Source organism: Cornus florida, unplaced genomic scaffold, assembly GCF_030987335.1.
Source record: "Cornus florida cultivar Cherokee Brave unplaced genomic scaffold, ASM3098733v1 CherokeeBrave_3.0.0_Hap2_Chr09, whole genome shotgun sequence".
Taxonomy (NCBI): Eukaryota; Viridiplantae; Streptophyta; class Magnoliopsida; order Cornales; family Cornaceae; genus Cornus; species Cornus florida.
This window is the reverse complement of record NW_026775579.1, coordinates 25,301,896-25,317,264: the sequence shown is the minus strand read 5'-3', so window position 1 is coordinate 25,317,264 and position 15,369 is coordinate 25,301,896.

Below are 15,369 nucleotides of genomic sequence, written 5' to 3'. Positions count from 1 at the left end.
AGCAACCGGGGCCAAAAACCCTGAAATTGGAAAACAAAGACCAGGAGGAAATTCTATGAGTACACACCTCGATGAAAAGTGAAAATGAATCCCGTATGAGGATCCAGGCTCAAAATAAGGCATTTAGCAATAACTTTCGTTAATTGCAAATGGCCCCTCCGAAAAGTGAAAACTGCACTAATGGCCAGAATAAAAATATCTTCCAAAATATTTTCTTAAAAACCCCTGAAATAAAATATCTTTAAAAGATATTTATGAAAAACACCCCAAGAAAAGATAAAGATTCTGAAAAACTATGCATCCATGCCCCTATGGACACCGGGAGTAACAAGAGTACTTTCTTACAAAAGTAAAGATACGTATTTCATGGAACCACTTAGAATGAAGATACATGAAGTCAAAAACCAACTCCAAATGCAAGAAGTGTGGTTTTGCAAATTAAGTGACAAACGGGGAAAAGACAAAATAGGGAAAAAGTCGAAATAGGAAAAAAGACGAAAAGTGAATAGTGTCGAAAAATGAAAAATGTGGAAATAACTCGGTCCTCAAAGGAAGTTGTCAATCCAAAGAAAAGAGTCCCGGAAATAACTCCAGAGCACTCGAGACAACACTAAGCGACGAGGAATTGAACTCAGAAAGGAAAAGATCAACGGAAAAAAAAAAAAAAAAAATCCGTAAAAATCTGAGAAAAGGGAAAGGAATGAAAATGACCGGGTCATTACAACCCCAATATTAACCATGAAAGTAGCAGTAGAAAACTGGAATGAATTCAGGAAATAACCAGCTTCCATCAACAATTAAAGTATTTAGCGTAGCTATCTTATCATAATTTCTGAAAATAGCAGCCCCATGTTAAATGATGTCCCATTTCTAACCCTGAATTCTGCATTTTCTTGTATGAATTCTCTAGTGTCCAATATTTTTGTTTCCAAATAGAGGAATCTTGCATTTTAGGCTGAACAGTCCAGAAATGTCCCTGTTGTAAATACCTGGCATGTATCCACTTAACCCACAAAGCTTCCTTATTCTTCACAAAATCCCAACAAATAACAGCTTTAGCTGTAAAATCAACATCAAGAATCCTATGAATATTAAACCCACCTTCTGCATATGATAAAGCTACTTGACTCCATTTTAATTGTGACATCTTATTAGTATCTAGCTTTCCACTCCATAAAAACTTATTAAACTTCCTTTCAAGAGCAACAATACAACCCCAAGGAATTTTAAAACCAAATATCCAATGATACATAAAGGAATATAGAATAGACCTGAGAAGTTCTATTCTCCCCACAAGAGAAAGATTAATTATATTCCAATGCTCCAATCTAGCAGTAACTTTATCAAAGATCCCCTGATAATCAACACTTCTTAAGCCTCTGTTAACTAATGGAATCCCCAAATATTTAATAGGAAAGGACTCCACTTTCACCTACAAAACCTGAAGTAGTCTCTTTTTACACCTCACAGACTTTGAAAAAATAACAACACTCTTCTCCTTATTTATAGCTAGCCCTGACACTTCATGAAATTTCTAAAACACCCCATCAATAGATTTAACAGTAGAGTTGTTAGCCTTAACCATAATGAACAAATCATCTGTGTAAAAGGCATGTGAAACCATAAACCTAGACTTTTGCACCATTCTATAGACCTTTAAATGACCATTATCAATTTTCTCATGCATCAAAGTAGAAAAATAATCTGTAATGAGAGTGAAAAGAAGAAAGGATAAAGGACAGCCCTGTCTCAGTCCCCTCTCAGATGAGAAGATACCAGCTGGAACTCCATTGCACAAAACTAAAAATCTTGTTGTAGACACATAGTTCATAATCTAATTACACCATCTCTCAGTAAAACCATATAGCTTCATACTCTGACACAAAAAATTCTAACTAATTGAATCATTAGCCTTTTTAAGATCCACCTTAATTGCCATAGTAGGACCACTGCTTTTTAAACCAAATTTTTTTATCAAATCAGCCACTAACAGGATATTTATCGTGTATTTTTCTACCTTTAATGAAAGCTGATTGTTCCAATCCAACCAAGTAGGAAAAATTATACTTAATCTATTGGCCAGAATTTTAGAAATGATTTTATAACATAAGTTACAAAGAGCAATAGGTCTATAATTTTCCAACTTATCCCCATGATTTGTCTTTGGAATAAGGGTTAAAAAAGTGGAATTAATCCCCAAAGGTAGAGCAGCCCCATTAAAGAAATAAACAATTGTAGTAATGTCATGACCAAATATATGCCAGTATTTTTCAAAGAATCTAGCAGGAAAGCCATCCGGACCTGGAGATTTATTTGGATTAAACCCCATGACCATATTTTTAATCTCCTCTACAGTAACCTCACTATCCAAAGCCCTCATCAGCATCTGAGAGGACTTTGATGACTCTGTCTTAATACCAGAATAGCTATATACAGATTTTCATAATATTGAACTAACCATTCTTTTATGGTTACAGGATCTGAAGAGGTCTCACCCTTAGCATTTTGTAAGCAATTAATGGAAGTATAACATCTTCTCTGCTTAACCATGTTATGAAAAAAGGAAGTACACTTGTCACCTTCTTTAAGCCATTTCAATCTAGACTTTTAACTCCACATGATTTCTTCCAGTTCCAGGGTAGATTGTAAATATAAATTGGCTTCCCTTTCCTTAGAAATCAGATTTTGGTTTAATGGATCTTTCAACAATTCCATCTGTACAGAATGCAGTCCTTCAGTAGCTGAGATAACTTGTTCAGGAAGTTTACCTTTGTTTGTACTCCACTCTTTAACAACATTTCTAACTAATCTTAACATTCTTTGTCACTGGTGCAAAGGGTTATCTCCAACTAACTTTCCCCAAGCCTTAAAAATAATCTCCTCAACCTCTTGCTGGATACACCAGATTTTCATAAACTTAAAAGGCTTTGGTCCTGAAGTACAGTCCATATGCCACTTCACTGCCATCCTATAGTGATCTGACAGAAAAACTGGAGAATAATGAACTCTAGAATCAGTGAACCTATGAAGCCAATTCTCATTAACAAAGGCTCTATCAAGCTTCACATTAATCCTTCTATGATTATCTTGTTTATTACACCAAGACCACCCTCCGTTGTTAACAGGTAACTCATCCATCTTGATATCTCTAATAACTTGATTAAATTCATCAAGAAGAGATTGAGGTACTCTCAGCCCCCAACTTCCTCTTTATGAAACCTAGAAATATTCCAATCACCAATAGCCAACCATAGTCCCTCAATCACAGCAGCTTGGTCTTTCGAATTCAACCACAATTTCATTCTGTCTTGAACATTGCTTGCAGCATAAATAGTTGAAATAAACACAGTTAGACTTGTAGAGACATGTTTCACTTCCAACAACATCACTTGAGCATCCTCAATAACCAATTGAACCTTAAAAATATTAGGATCCCAAGCTACCCAAATCTTCCCTAACGGATGAGAATCATAATTATTTAACCATTGCCACCTAGCATTAATTTTATTTTGTGTCTTACTAGCCTTTCCCTATCTCACCCTAGTCTCAACCAAAACCGCAAAGGCAAATTTATTCTCACCAATCAATGATACTAGGTTTGTTTAGACCTCTAACATTCCAAGCTCCAAGCATTATGAACAGGAATTTGGTGGCATTTCGCCACTGTTTTGTTTATTTGTAGTAACCCTATCAGATGGAGGAACATAAAGCCTTTTCTTAACTTTACTCTTATTCACATCAGTATGCTTTTGTTGTGAATGATCACCCTCAACCTCAACTGTAGCACCACCCTTACCTTCATGAATATCAACTAAGTCGAGGATCTCAGTTGTTGCCCCATGTTCAACCACTTCCACAAGACCAGTATCATGATCCCTATCCAACTTTAAATTATTACCATCCTTAGAACCTGATATAACTTCTTCAACCCCCTTAGAATCAGGAGTAGACCTTAAATATTCTCGATCATTATTTTTATCAGTATCCCCCAAAGAAAGCCATGTATCCCCTTCATCTACAACCTCAAGGGTTGACCTCAAGTCTTCTTTAACATTATTTGTAACATCAACTCCCAAAGACAGGCTTGTGTTCCCTTTAGCCACCATTTCTAAACCAATCCCATCTTTAAGGCCTTCCTTGATATTAACCCAAACCTCAATACCTTCATTCAAAACATCCTCATCTATATCTTTAACCCCATTTCTGAGCAATGCAAAGGCATTAGAAGTAGTCACAACAGCCTGGCCAACACCTAAATCATTACTCTTTGGCATACTATCAACCACCTTGTCTGTAACACCACTATCAATTAGTTTACCATTCTGTTTAATCACCCAACTATCTACTACCTTCTTGGGTTTAGCTTGTGTAACTTTCTTAGAACAAGTATCCACCATATGATCAATTTTTTGACACAAAGAACACACCCGAGGCCTCCATTCATACTCAATCGACACACTAGAATTGCACCCATGCATGTCGATAATCATGCTATCAGGCAACACTTCAGAGATTTCCACCTTAATCATGACACGGACAAACCCTCCTTTATCTCTGGATTTGACTAGATTATTCATATAAATCGGATGAGAGAAAGAAGAGCACACTTTTAAAACTGACACAGAATTGCGGCAATACACTGGAAGTCCATAAATCCGAATCCATATCGGCACCGAATCCATTTCTTCCCTTTCCAACACCACATTTTTACACCACTGTTTCATATTGATCAATCGGCCCCCAAAGGTGTGAATACGAGATAACACCTATTGCACCATTTCTTCCTTCTGGAATCTCACCATGAAAAAACCATTATGTAGATAGACCACCGTAACATCTTTTGCCTACCATTTCTCAGCATAGGCCATGAAATTATGATAATAAGGAAGCTTCCCCAAAATATATCCCACCACTGAAGGTTTCCGGAACTCAATTTCTTGAGCTACATCATCAATAGTACTTTAGAACCACGACTAGAACTATAATATTTGAGATTTGGAAACACTGGAGAAGACGAGGATGGAGAATTAAAACAGCTTCTTTATGAAAGTTTAGGTTGAGTTATAACCTCATGCAAGCCCGGGGACGCCGACAAAGGAATAGAGGAGGAAAAACCCTCCCCTATGAGAAAAGACCTCTGAACGTAACCCCAGAAGCAAGCAAACCCTAACCCTAAAAAAAAAAAATTCTTTTATTTTATTTTGTTACTTTTCTCTCTTAATTTTTTTTTTTTTTTTTTTTTTTTTTTGCATTCTTTATTTCTATGCATTTTTACTTGCATTTTTATTTTACTTCAAAAAAAATAACAATCTTTCAAAGTAGCATTCCATCTTACAAGAAATATTAAACTTAGCACCCACATGACACATTGTGTCTTTTATTTCTTGTATCATACATGTTTATTTTCATTTTTATTTCTTTATTTTTCTTGCATTTTGTTTCATTATACATACTTTCATAAAAAGAAAAATATAAAAACTTTTCACCACTGTGCCCTTATGTGTAGTCATGTTACTTTCATAGTTTCTATTGGGCTTGACCTCATATCTCTCTTTCATCTTGTGTTATATTGCCTTAGAATGCATGATTTGATTATTCTTATCCCATTTAATATTTGATGTGAGATTGGTAGTGTGGTTATTCAAATAGGTTGTTGATTCCAAGTTTGGGGGAGACCCTTTTCATTGTTGGGCTTCATGTTTTCGCCACCACGGTATACTCTTTCCATCTTTTCCATTGTTCTCATTGCACATTGAGGATAATGTGCGGTTTAAGTTTGGGGGTAATGTGACTTTGTTGCATTCTACTTAAGTTTTAGATTTAAATGTATAATTGAGTTTGAAATCTAATCTAGCTATGATTTTGATCTTTTGAGGACCATGATACTTAGAATTTAAAAATTACTTGACTTGAGAGTCCAATACTCCTTGTATGCCTTATGGATGCCATTTAGGAGTAAATTTTTTTTTTTGAAATATTGATATCATGCTTGCACTTGTAGTCCATATCATCTTAATTTTGTGATTGTTTTGAGATTCACTCTAGGATTCTACACTAGCACATGTGCAAACTAGCATTCATTTGTGGGGTACATACTTTGTTAACTATTGATTTGGTTATATCCCAATTGAGCTAGTAGTGCATTGAAAGCTTTCATTCTTGATTAAGGTGGATAACAAACCCTTTTCATTGAGTAACCGGGATTCTAGCCTCATCAAGCACTGAACTTCTTGTGCCAAAAGGTGGAGGGCCCAAACTCTAGGTTAATAATTGAACTTGCTACAAAAAAAAAAAAAAAAAAAAAAAAATGGTTTGCAAAAAGCAAATAAAAAAGTGAGGACTTCTCCCAAAAGGCGAGAAGTGGGAAATGATTAGATGGAGGTAGTTTTGATTTGTAATCTAGTTGATTTAAGCTTGCAAGTCCTTAGGGGTGTTTAAACACCTAATGCCCTAAAGCTGTCCGGTTTGGGAGTCATTGACCTTACGCTCGACCTCATGGACCATGCTTCCATCTTTGATCCTTAGGGATAGGAAAAAAAAAAAATTTTGAGTGAAAAGAATAAACGCACCTAGATGAATAAAGCTTTAATAAAAGGTCCACTCTTTATCTTGATGATCGGTACTAGATTTGTGTGTTAGTTCGAGGGTAAGGATGCAATTATTTCTTTAGTTGGCTTAGATAGCAACATATTTGATGCTGATCCACTTAAAAAGAATTATAGAGTTGTTTTGATTTGCATGATCATTTTCTTGATGTGTAGAGGACCGTACTTGTTTGCTTGATGTTAAGATTTAGGGAGATTGATTGGAAAGGGTTGAAAAATTCCATACTTGAGGTAGTTTTCTCCCAATGCTTGTTTACAATAGTGGTGCCTCTTTTGTGAGAATGAGCTTAATGTTTGTGGATATAATTTCTGGAAACCCTCACGAGATTTCACTCGTCAACTAGGGGTAACCTAGAGGTTTAAAAGGAATGTTGCATACGCTAATTGCAATCGTGTTCCCTACGAAAGTAGCGTTATCCATTTATGGTGAACTAGTTCATAGTTGTTTAGTTGTTCATTTCATTCCTTTACCTTATAGTTCATTGCTAGGGACTAGCAATATTTAAGTTTGGGAGTGTGATGAGCGTTGAAAAGTGCGCATTTAAACCCCTTAAGCTTGAACATTCGAGGACCTTTATCTATCTTATTTTCCCGTTTTAAACTAATTTCATGTTATTTCCCTTTTCAGGTCAATAAAGTTAAAACGAGCTAAAAATGGCTTCTTAAGGACTTTTTGGAGTCAAACTAAGTCTTGGTGAGAATTTGGAGGAAAAGGAGGCTGATCTAGAGCAAAAGGAGGCTGATGTTGAAAAATTACCAAGTCTGATCAATCGAAGAAAAGTTGGATCGATCGAACTTTGAACGATTGAAGATATTTTGGATCGATCGAAAATGTGCTGGCAGTAAGCTGTCTTATTCCCGTGCGCTCGAACTCCACCAACCACATAGTTATTGGATTAGATATTTTTAGGGTTGTATTTCTAACTTAGTGACTAAGAAAAAGACCTCGTATTTAAAGGGAATTGAACTATTTTGTAAAGAAGCTTTTTCATCATTTTATTATTACATTGTTATTTTATTTTCTCTCTCTAGAAAAGTTAGAGATTAGGATTAGAAGAAAAGAGAGCAGTGGAGGCTCCAAGAACACATCTCAAGATCTACACATTGTAATGACCCGATCTTTTTCCTCCTTTCCATTTGTTTATTACATTGCAGTGATTTTCTTTTTTTCTTTTTTTTTTTTTTTTTTTTTTTTTTTTTTTCCTATTTCGTCTTTTTCCCGATTATTGTTTTTTCTTGCTTAACCTCACTTTGAGTGTTCAGATTTGATTCCGGTTTTGTATGCATTCATGATACTTGATTTCCATGACATTGGTATTTTCACTTTTGTTGAAAAGCATGCTAGTTGCTTTTATTTTTCATAAAGGACATGAATGCATACTTTAGTGTAATTATTCATTACTTTTGGGGTTTTTTTGTAATTATGTAAAATAATTATTTTTCGTCTTAGGGACCATTTTGCAATTTATTTTGGAAGATATTTTGAAAAAGGACCATTTTGTAATTTTTGGAAAATGTGATAAGTGTCACATTCTCAGGGAGCCATTTGTTGGCATTTGGGTGGAAAGACTTGGGAGCATAATCCATTGACATTTGGAGGGTGGAGATTCACCCACATGTTGGCCTTTGATTGGTGCACTTGTTAGCTTTGATTATTGACAAGTGTAGGCTTGAGATTAAGCCTAAGGATAGAGCCTTTGATTTGTGACAAGTGTAGGATCAAGATTTAGTCTTGCACGTGTGTATGTGTGAGAGGTAGTGTAAGAGCACATAGTGAGTGGAGGATCTCTAGCCCTTTCACTCACCATTTTTCACTTATCCTCTTCATTTTCCTTAGTTCTTCAAAGTTCTAACCTAGCCACCATTGGAGAAAAGATTGGTTAATAGCTTTCTTCTTCAATTTTGGTGCCCTTCCATTTATTTTAGACTAAGAACCTTAACTAGTAAAAGTTTCCTCTCATTCTCCTCTTCATTAACCCTAAGCTTGTTTTCCATTTAGTGCTTGGTTGCTTGGATTATAGAGATTCAATTCTCTATTGAGGTAGGTGTGGTAGTATGTTTATATTTTAAGTGTTTTATAATCCTTTGGGGTTTAATATATATTGTGTATATACTTCTAATATGATAGTCTTGCATATTAAATCCTTATGATTGACTTAGGGTTTATTTGATCTAAGCATGTATATTGTGTATGTATCTTGTGTAGGATTATTAAAGCTTATTGTTGAGACATGGTTTAAATTGATGAGTTTGTGGTATTATATTGCACATTATATCATGTTAAGAACTTGTCATTTATTATGCCATTCTAGATTTGGAACCCTAAGACATGATTTGTGTGGTTTCAAAAATACTTGTGCATGGAAGGTGGTTTATATGTCTTAAATTATGATATATAAGTTTTGAACTTGATATATTTTGGATTCTCTTGGGACATTGTGTTACAAGTGACATGGCTAAAGTTTGGCTTTAGTGCGGGAGGTATGAGTTCTCCCCAATTGAGATAGTACGTACTAGGGTGGTCTTCCCAGCGGGTTAATGCTCGGAATAACCATATTGATCTTGGTTTAGTCCAAGACAAGATGTCCAAGTTTTCCATTATGTGATTTCGCATTAAATTTCAAGTTGACAACCAATGTTTAATTGTAACTTGTAATTTTTGGTTGATTGCGAATTGATATTGTTAACTACATTAACATTGTTATGTGTTGTTTAAGAATCATTTAAGTTAGCTTAAGATGATCCCTTAGCACACCTTGAACATAGACGTTAAGTGGAATGCTCCCTTATATTCGTCTATATTGATCTCGCAATGATATTTAAACGTTAAGGTATATGTATATGCTTCTCCTACGAGTAACTTGATTACTCACCCTAGTGGTTTGGGTTGTTTTTCAGGTAAAGAGACCATGTTCATGGATGCTCATCATCCTTAGAAGCTTTTGAGCTAGTTGAAGTATTTTTGTATATTAGCATGCACTTGTTTAACATATTTTATCTTTTGGATGTAATACTTTTGTATACCATGGATGTATGGTATTTTAGAGGCTAAGATGGCTTCCTTCATGTAATGTGTATCTAAGTACTCTTTTTGATGCTTGTTTTGTATGTATAGCATGAGTCCAAGAGCCATTAACATGAAAGATTACAAGCATGTTCTCTTTAAAACTCAAGTATTGCCATTGTAGCTTATTGTGAGAAATGGAGGCTTTGTATGCTAAACTTGTTAATGGAATGTAAAGAGGATTTAGGCCATGTTGGTACATCTATTTTATCATATTGCTTGCACTTGCATACTCACTTTGGCAAACGATACCTTCCTTGATGAAACAAAAACCTAAAGTTGCATATTTTGAGTTTTGACCCTATTCTGTTACAGGGGCATTTCGGGTATTTGATAGTGAGGTTTTTTCATTTTTCCCCTTGAGTCACGTAGAAAACTTGATTTTGAAGAGGTGTTTCCATTTTGTGTTTTTCCAGAAAACATCATCTTGGCACTCAAAAATCCATATTTTTTCATAAAATCCTTGCTGCTAGGTTTTGCAAATTTTTAGTACAAATGTAGTTGGTACTATGCATCGACTTTTTTTTGAAATTGTCACGACCGATCCAAAACTTTTGGAGGTCTTGTGGGTGTATTTTAAGATTGCATTTTCAATTTAGGCAATTTAAAAACCTCCCGAAGCCCTATTTCCAAAACTTAGGCAGTAGCTCGGATTATATTTTTTCCTCTTGACCTGATTTTCTTGGGGGCATTCTGGGCATTTTACAATGCATTTATTTTTTTTCCGTCCTTGGTTCGGAGTAGAAAACTTGATTTTAGGGGGGGTTTCTTCTTTGATTTTTTCCAAGAAAGTCCGTTTAGATGCCCGTTTTTACTCTCAGTTGCAGCAATGGTGGGTTGTCCTCGTCGGGCCGCCACGACATCATTTTTGTTTTTGACCTTTCTCCTTCGTCCGGACTCTAAATAATGCAATTCTTGGGTCTATCATGATTAGTTTTTTATTGTCTTCCCAGCAGTGTGCTTAATAGCACCTGAATCCACTTTTTTACAAAATAACCATTTTGCCCCTAGGTTTCTTTTTGTCCGTTTTGAAACGACACTTCCGCATTTGTTTTCCTTTGGGTCCCATGACCTCATCGAGGGTCACATTGGTGTCTTAGAAACGCATTGTATCTCTAGAGACTGTTGTTTCACCTTTTGCTTCCGCATTTCAAATCCGTTATCGGGTCATCTTTTGGTCATCACTAACGCACCAGGTTTACAAAAACTTGGGCCATCACAAGTGGTATCAGAGCTCCTAGGTTTGAACACCTTAGAACGACGGGTTTTGGGTGCATATCATGCTTTTTTTGATCTACTTTGACATATTCACATGCTTTTGATAACATGTTTTGTCTTTATAACATGTTTAAGTGTTTCTTGATTGCATGTTCGGTAGTATGACATGCCTTTGTGCTTATATGCCTATGTGGTTAAGAGCAATTTAGTTTGACATGTATGCTTATTTGCTTTAAGTGCTTAACTGTTTTAAGAGCTTTCTTTGATTGCTTTAGCATGATAGTATGTTGCATATCTTGTCTTGCTTCGTGTTTTGTGCATTCATAGTGTGAGTTGTACTTGGTCATAATAACTTGTGTTATTGTTGACCTCCTTTCTTTTACACGTTTAGCACCATGGTTGTCACACATGGAGAGTCTTCACGTCAGGGCACTGAGGAACAAATGGCTCACACTGAGTTCACAAGGGTCCAGGAAGGGCCAAGATTCCAGTTCGTGGTGGGGATGATAATCCGCCACAGGCACCGACTTATGAGGAGCGAGTGGCTCAAGGAATCAATCAGGGGATCACTGAATCTCTACAGGAGTTGATACGCAGGCAGGTGGCAGGAGTACAGATTCCAGCACCGGCACCGGCACCGATAGTTAATGAGGCACTGGAGTACTTTATGTGACTACAAAGGGTCAAGATTGATCCATTTGCGGGGAGTTCAGATCCGCTAGTCTCAGAAGCTTGGTTAGACCTTATGGTTTGCAAGTTAGATAGTATGGCGGTACCCACGGACAGGTTGAGGATATCCTTGATTGCTTCTTTGTTCACAGGGGATACAAATATCTGGTGGAGGTCTATGACCAATGTCCACAACGTTGAGTTGATGACTTGGAACGAGTTTAGAGATTTGTTCTTCGAGCGCCTCTTTCTTAGGGCTATGAGGTGGGAGATGAGGACACAGTTCACAGGTCTTTATCAGGGCACTATGAGTGTCATTGAGTATGAGACACGGTTTACTTCTCTCTCTCGTTATGCCAAGGATATGGTAGCGACAGATGAGGCCAGGGCGATGAAGTTTCAGGATGGGCTACATCTTGACATTAGGCTACGGGTCTCAATTCTTGATTTGAGGACTTACAGAGAAGTGGTTCAGAGGGCTATGCTAGCTGAAGCAGAGGAACGGGATCAGTTACGGATCAGGGGTTCACATAAGCAGCCTCGTGGAGATAATCCATCATCTTCCGGGTGTCAGTGGAAGAAGGCTAGGGCAGGGAACAATACTCACTCACATGGGACATCACAGCAGAATCGTTCTGCACCCACAGTTCCTGTATCTTCGGGATTAGCCCAGGAAGTGGTTTGTTACCATTGTCAGCAGTCGGGGCGCATCAAGCCTCGTTGCCCACAGCTTCGGGCACAGGCCAGTCAGACTTTAGTTTGTACAAAAATAGGGCAGGGAGCTTGCTTCTATTGCAAGCGGCCAGGTCATCTCAAGAAGGATTGTCCAAGGTTGTTGAATAAGTCACATGGTGGCATAGATTCACATATGGTACCGGCGCAGTCTGCAGTGGTTCAGTCTGGTTTCAGAGTTCCTCAGGCTCCACAGCCAGTGGCGCCAGTTGGCACTTATCCAGCCAGGGGTTCTACACCTACAACTTCTACACTTCAGTCAGGCTATCATGGCAGTTCACAGCAGGGCTCAAGGACTCAGGGACGAGCCTACGCTCTTCCACAGGCGGATGCTTCCGCAGGCACCTCTTCAGTTCGAGGTATCTTTCCAGTTTTTATTTCTTAGGCACGAGTTATTGTTGACACGGGTGCATCACATTCTTTTATTTCTGCATCATTTGCTCATTCATTGGGTTTGGAGGTCACACTTCGGGACAGTTTTCTTTGTATTGACACACCAGTAGGGGTCCAGTGTCTTTGGATCATGTTTGTCGGGGTTGTGCTATTGAGATAGCTGGGCGGACCTTAGAGTTCGATTTCTTTATTCTCGACATGACGGGCTTTGACGTCATTCTCGGGATGGATTGGTTGTCATTCTTCTGGGCTACGATCGATTGTTTCCACGGGAGGGTGTCTGTTTGCACTCCCAAGGGAGATTATTTCTATTTTGTGGGAGATCGGAGCGTGTAACGACCTGGATTTCTCAACCCGGTGCGTTAGTGATGAACCGGAAGTTGACTCGATAACGGACCCAAAATGCGGAAGCGAAAGAAGCCAAATGACCTCAAGAGATGTATATCATCCCTAAGGCCCCAAAATGACTCTCCATGAAGCCACGGAACTCCAATGAGCCAAGCAAATGAAGCAAGAATGCCTACCCCGAAAAGAGATGAACTAAGGGCAGAATGGTCATTTCTCACTGAAAATGGTGCCACCGTGCACACCATTGGAAGGACAGTGAAAAATGAACAAAATTAGACTCAAGAATCGTCTGATTCTGGGTCCGGGCAGAAAAGATATGAAATTCTAACACCCGATGCGAAAGTTATGAAGCAATGACTTAAAATTTTCCAATATTTTCATAATAAATTTTGAAAACAAAAGTGTATAGAAAACGAGATACATGTCATTAACCTCTGGCCTCATCCCATACATGTTAAATACATTGAAAAGAGTGCACTTACGTACACTTTACATATATGAATCAATGAATACAAGTTTAAACAAATAAGGCTACAAAGAGGCATCTTATGCTAACACTTGCATAAAATAGAAACTTAGAAACTGTAAGCCATCCAAGGAGCACTGGAATCTTCAAATCTTGAGTCCTGTACCTGAAATATGCCCCAGTATCGTAGGGGTGAGTAACATAAAGCTACTCATAGGAGATGAGCATGCATCGACCTACCATTTTACAATTTTATCACCTTATGGTGAAACATGTTAAAGGGGCTCATGCCACTTAACATCTATGTCAAGATGAGACCTAGGGAGCATCCTAAGCTACTTAGATCATTTCTATCATAATCACATTGTTCATGCAATTCAAACAACATGGAAACATGTTATACAAGGCAACAAGATATAGATTCTCAAAGTCTTCAACTTGAAATCCAAAATACAAAAACAACAAGTGTGGGTCATGCCACCTAACATCTATGTTCAAAATGAATCTATAAGGTCATTTCTAAACTACATTTGAACATCAAAACACAAATTATGATATCGATGCAATTTAACCAACAATGGAACTTCCAATACAACGCATGAAGCATGCTTTCACAGAGCTACATCTTAAGCTCAAAATAGGAAATCAAATAAGGAACAACAAGTTACGATATCATCTAGTTATCAACTTGAAATAAATACGAAATCAAACAAAGTGGATACTCGGACGTCACGCCGAATCAGACCGACAACATAGTTACCTTAGGGTTACTAGCCCATGCGTAACCTCCCAATGTGCGCACTAGACTTTATAGAGGGACAATCCCCCGTACTAGAACCAAGTCCTAGCCGTAGCCAAACAACGACATCCCTAAGTTTCCAAAATTAACAAATTGTGCAACAACGTATATATATCAACATGTATATACAAGATATCAACTATTTACTAAGCACAATCCAAATTTTGGAAACTTATACAATACATGCTCAAAATTCACAACTACTATGGCATGTAAGATGTCAAATACAAAGTGTGCAATTCCTTACACATAGCAACAATATATTCAATAAGGAAAAACATATTCTCATGAATATAAAAGTAAAAACTATGTTATCCAATACTCAAAAGTAATCAAGTGAACATACATCAAATCCAAATCCATGATTTAAATACAGAAACAACTTCCAAAATGCAATTAAATCCATGGAGTAATAAAGTAGAATTTAATTAAACATAAATAGTTAAATTCTCTAAATTACAAGCTAATCCAAATAACCTCAATTTAATATATATTGAAAGACATGTCATGGTCATCATATATATAACATTAAATGACAAGTTAAGTGATTAAAACACTTAAAACAAAATTAATCAAGCTAATTATTTAATTTCCTCAAGATTTTTAAACAATTCCAAATGCCCTCAATTTAATCTATGTTAGAGAACATGCCAAGGCCTATTTAAATACCACATTACAACTTGATTTAATGCTTGATACAACCATGTGAATTAAACTTGCACTAAAGATAAATATTAAATAAAAGTTGTAATTCTTAATTAAATGATCCAAATTTAATATATGTTAACCAACATATCTAAGCATAATTTCCTAACATGTTACAATTCAAATCAAAGTTATACATCATCATAAATTTTAAATCTTATACAAAGAAAGAAAAATTACTAACTTTCTAGATTTGATACAAGGCATACATAAATGTTGTATAATCATGGTAAACACACAATACAACACATAAATAATTCTAAAACATTCCCTACCTCGATTGGAATGAAAATACCAATTACCACCGAAATGAAATCGCCCAAAATTTTCGGTCCACAAAATAGATTTTTCAGCTTGCTACCTTCAACTT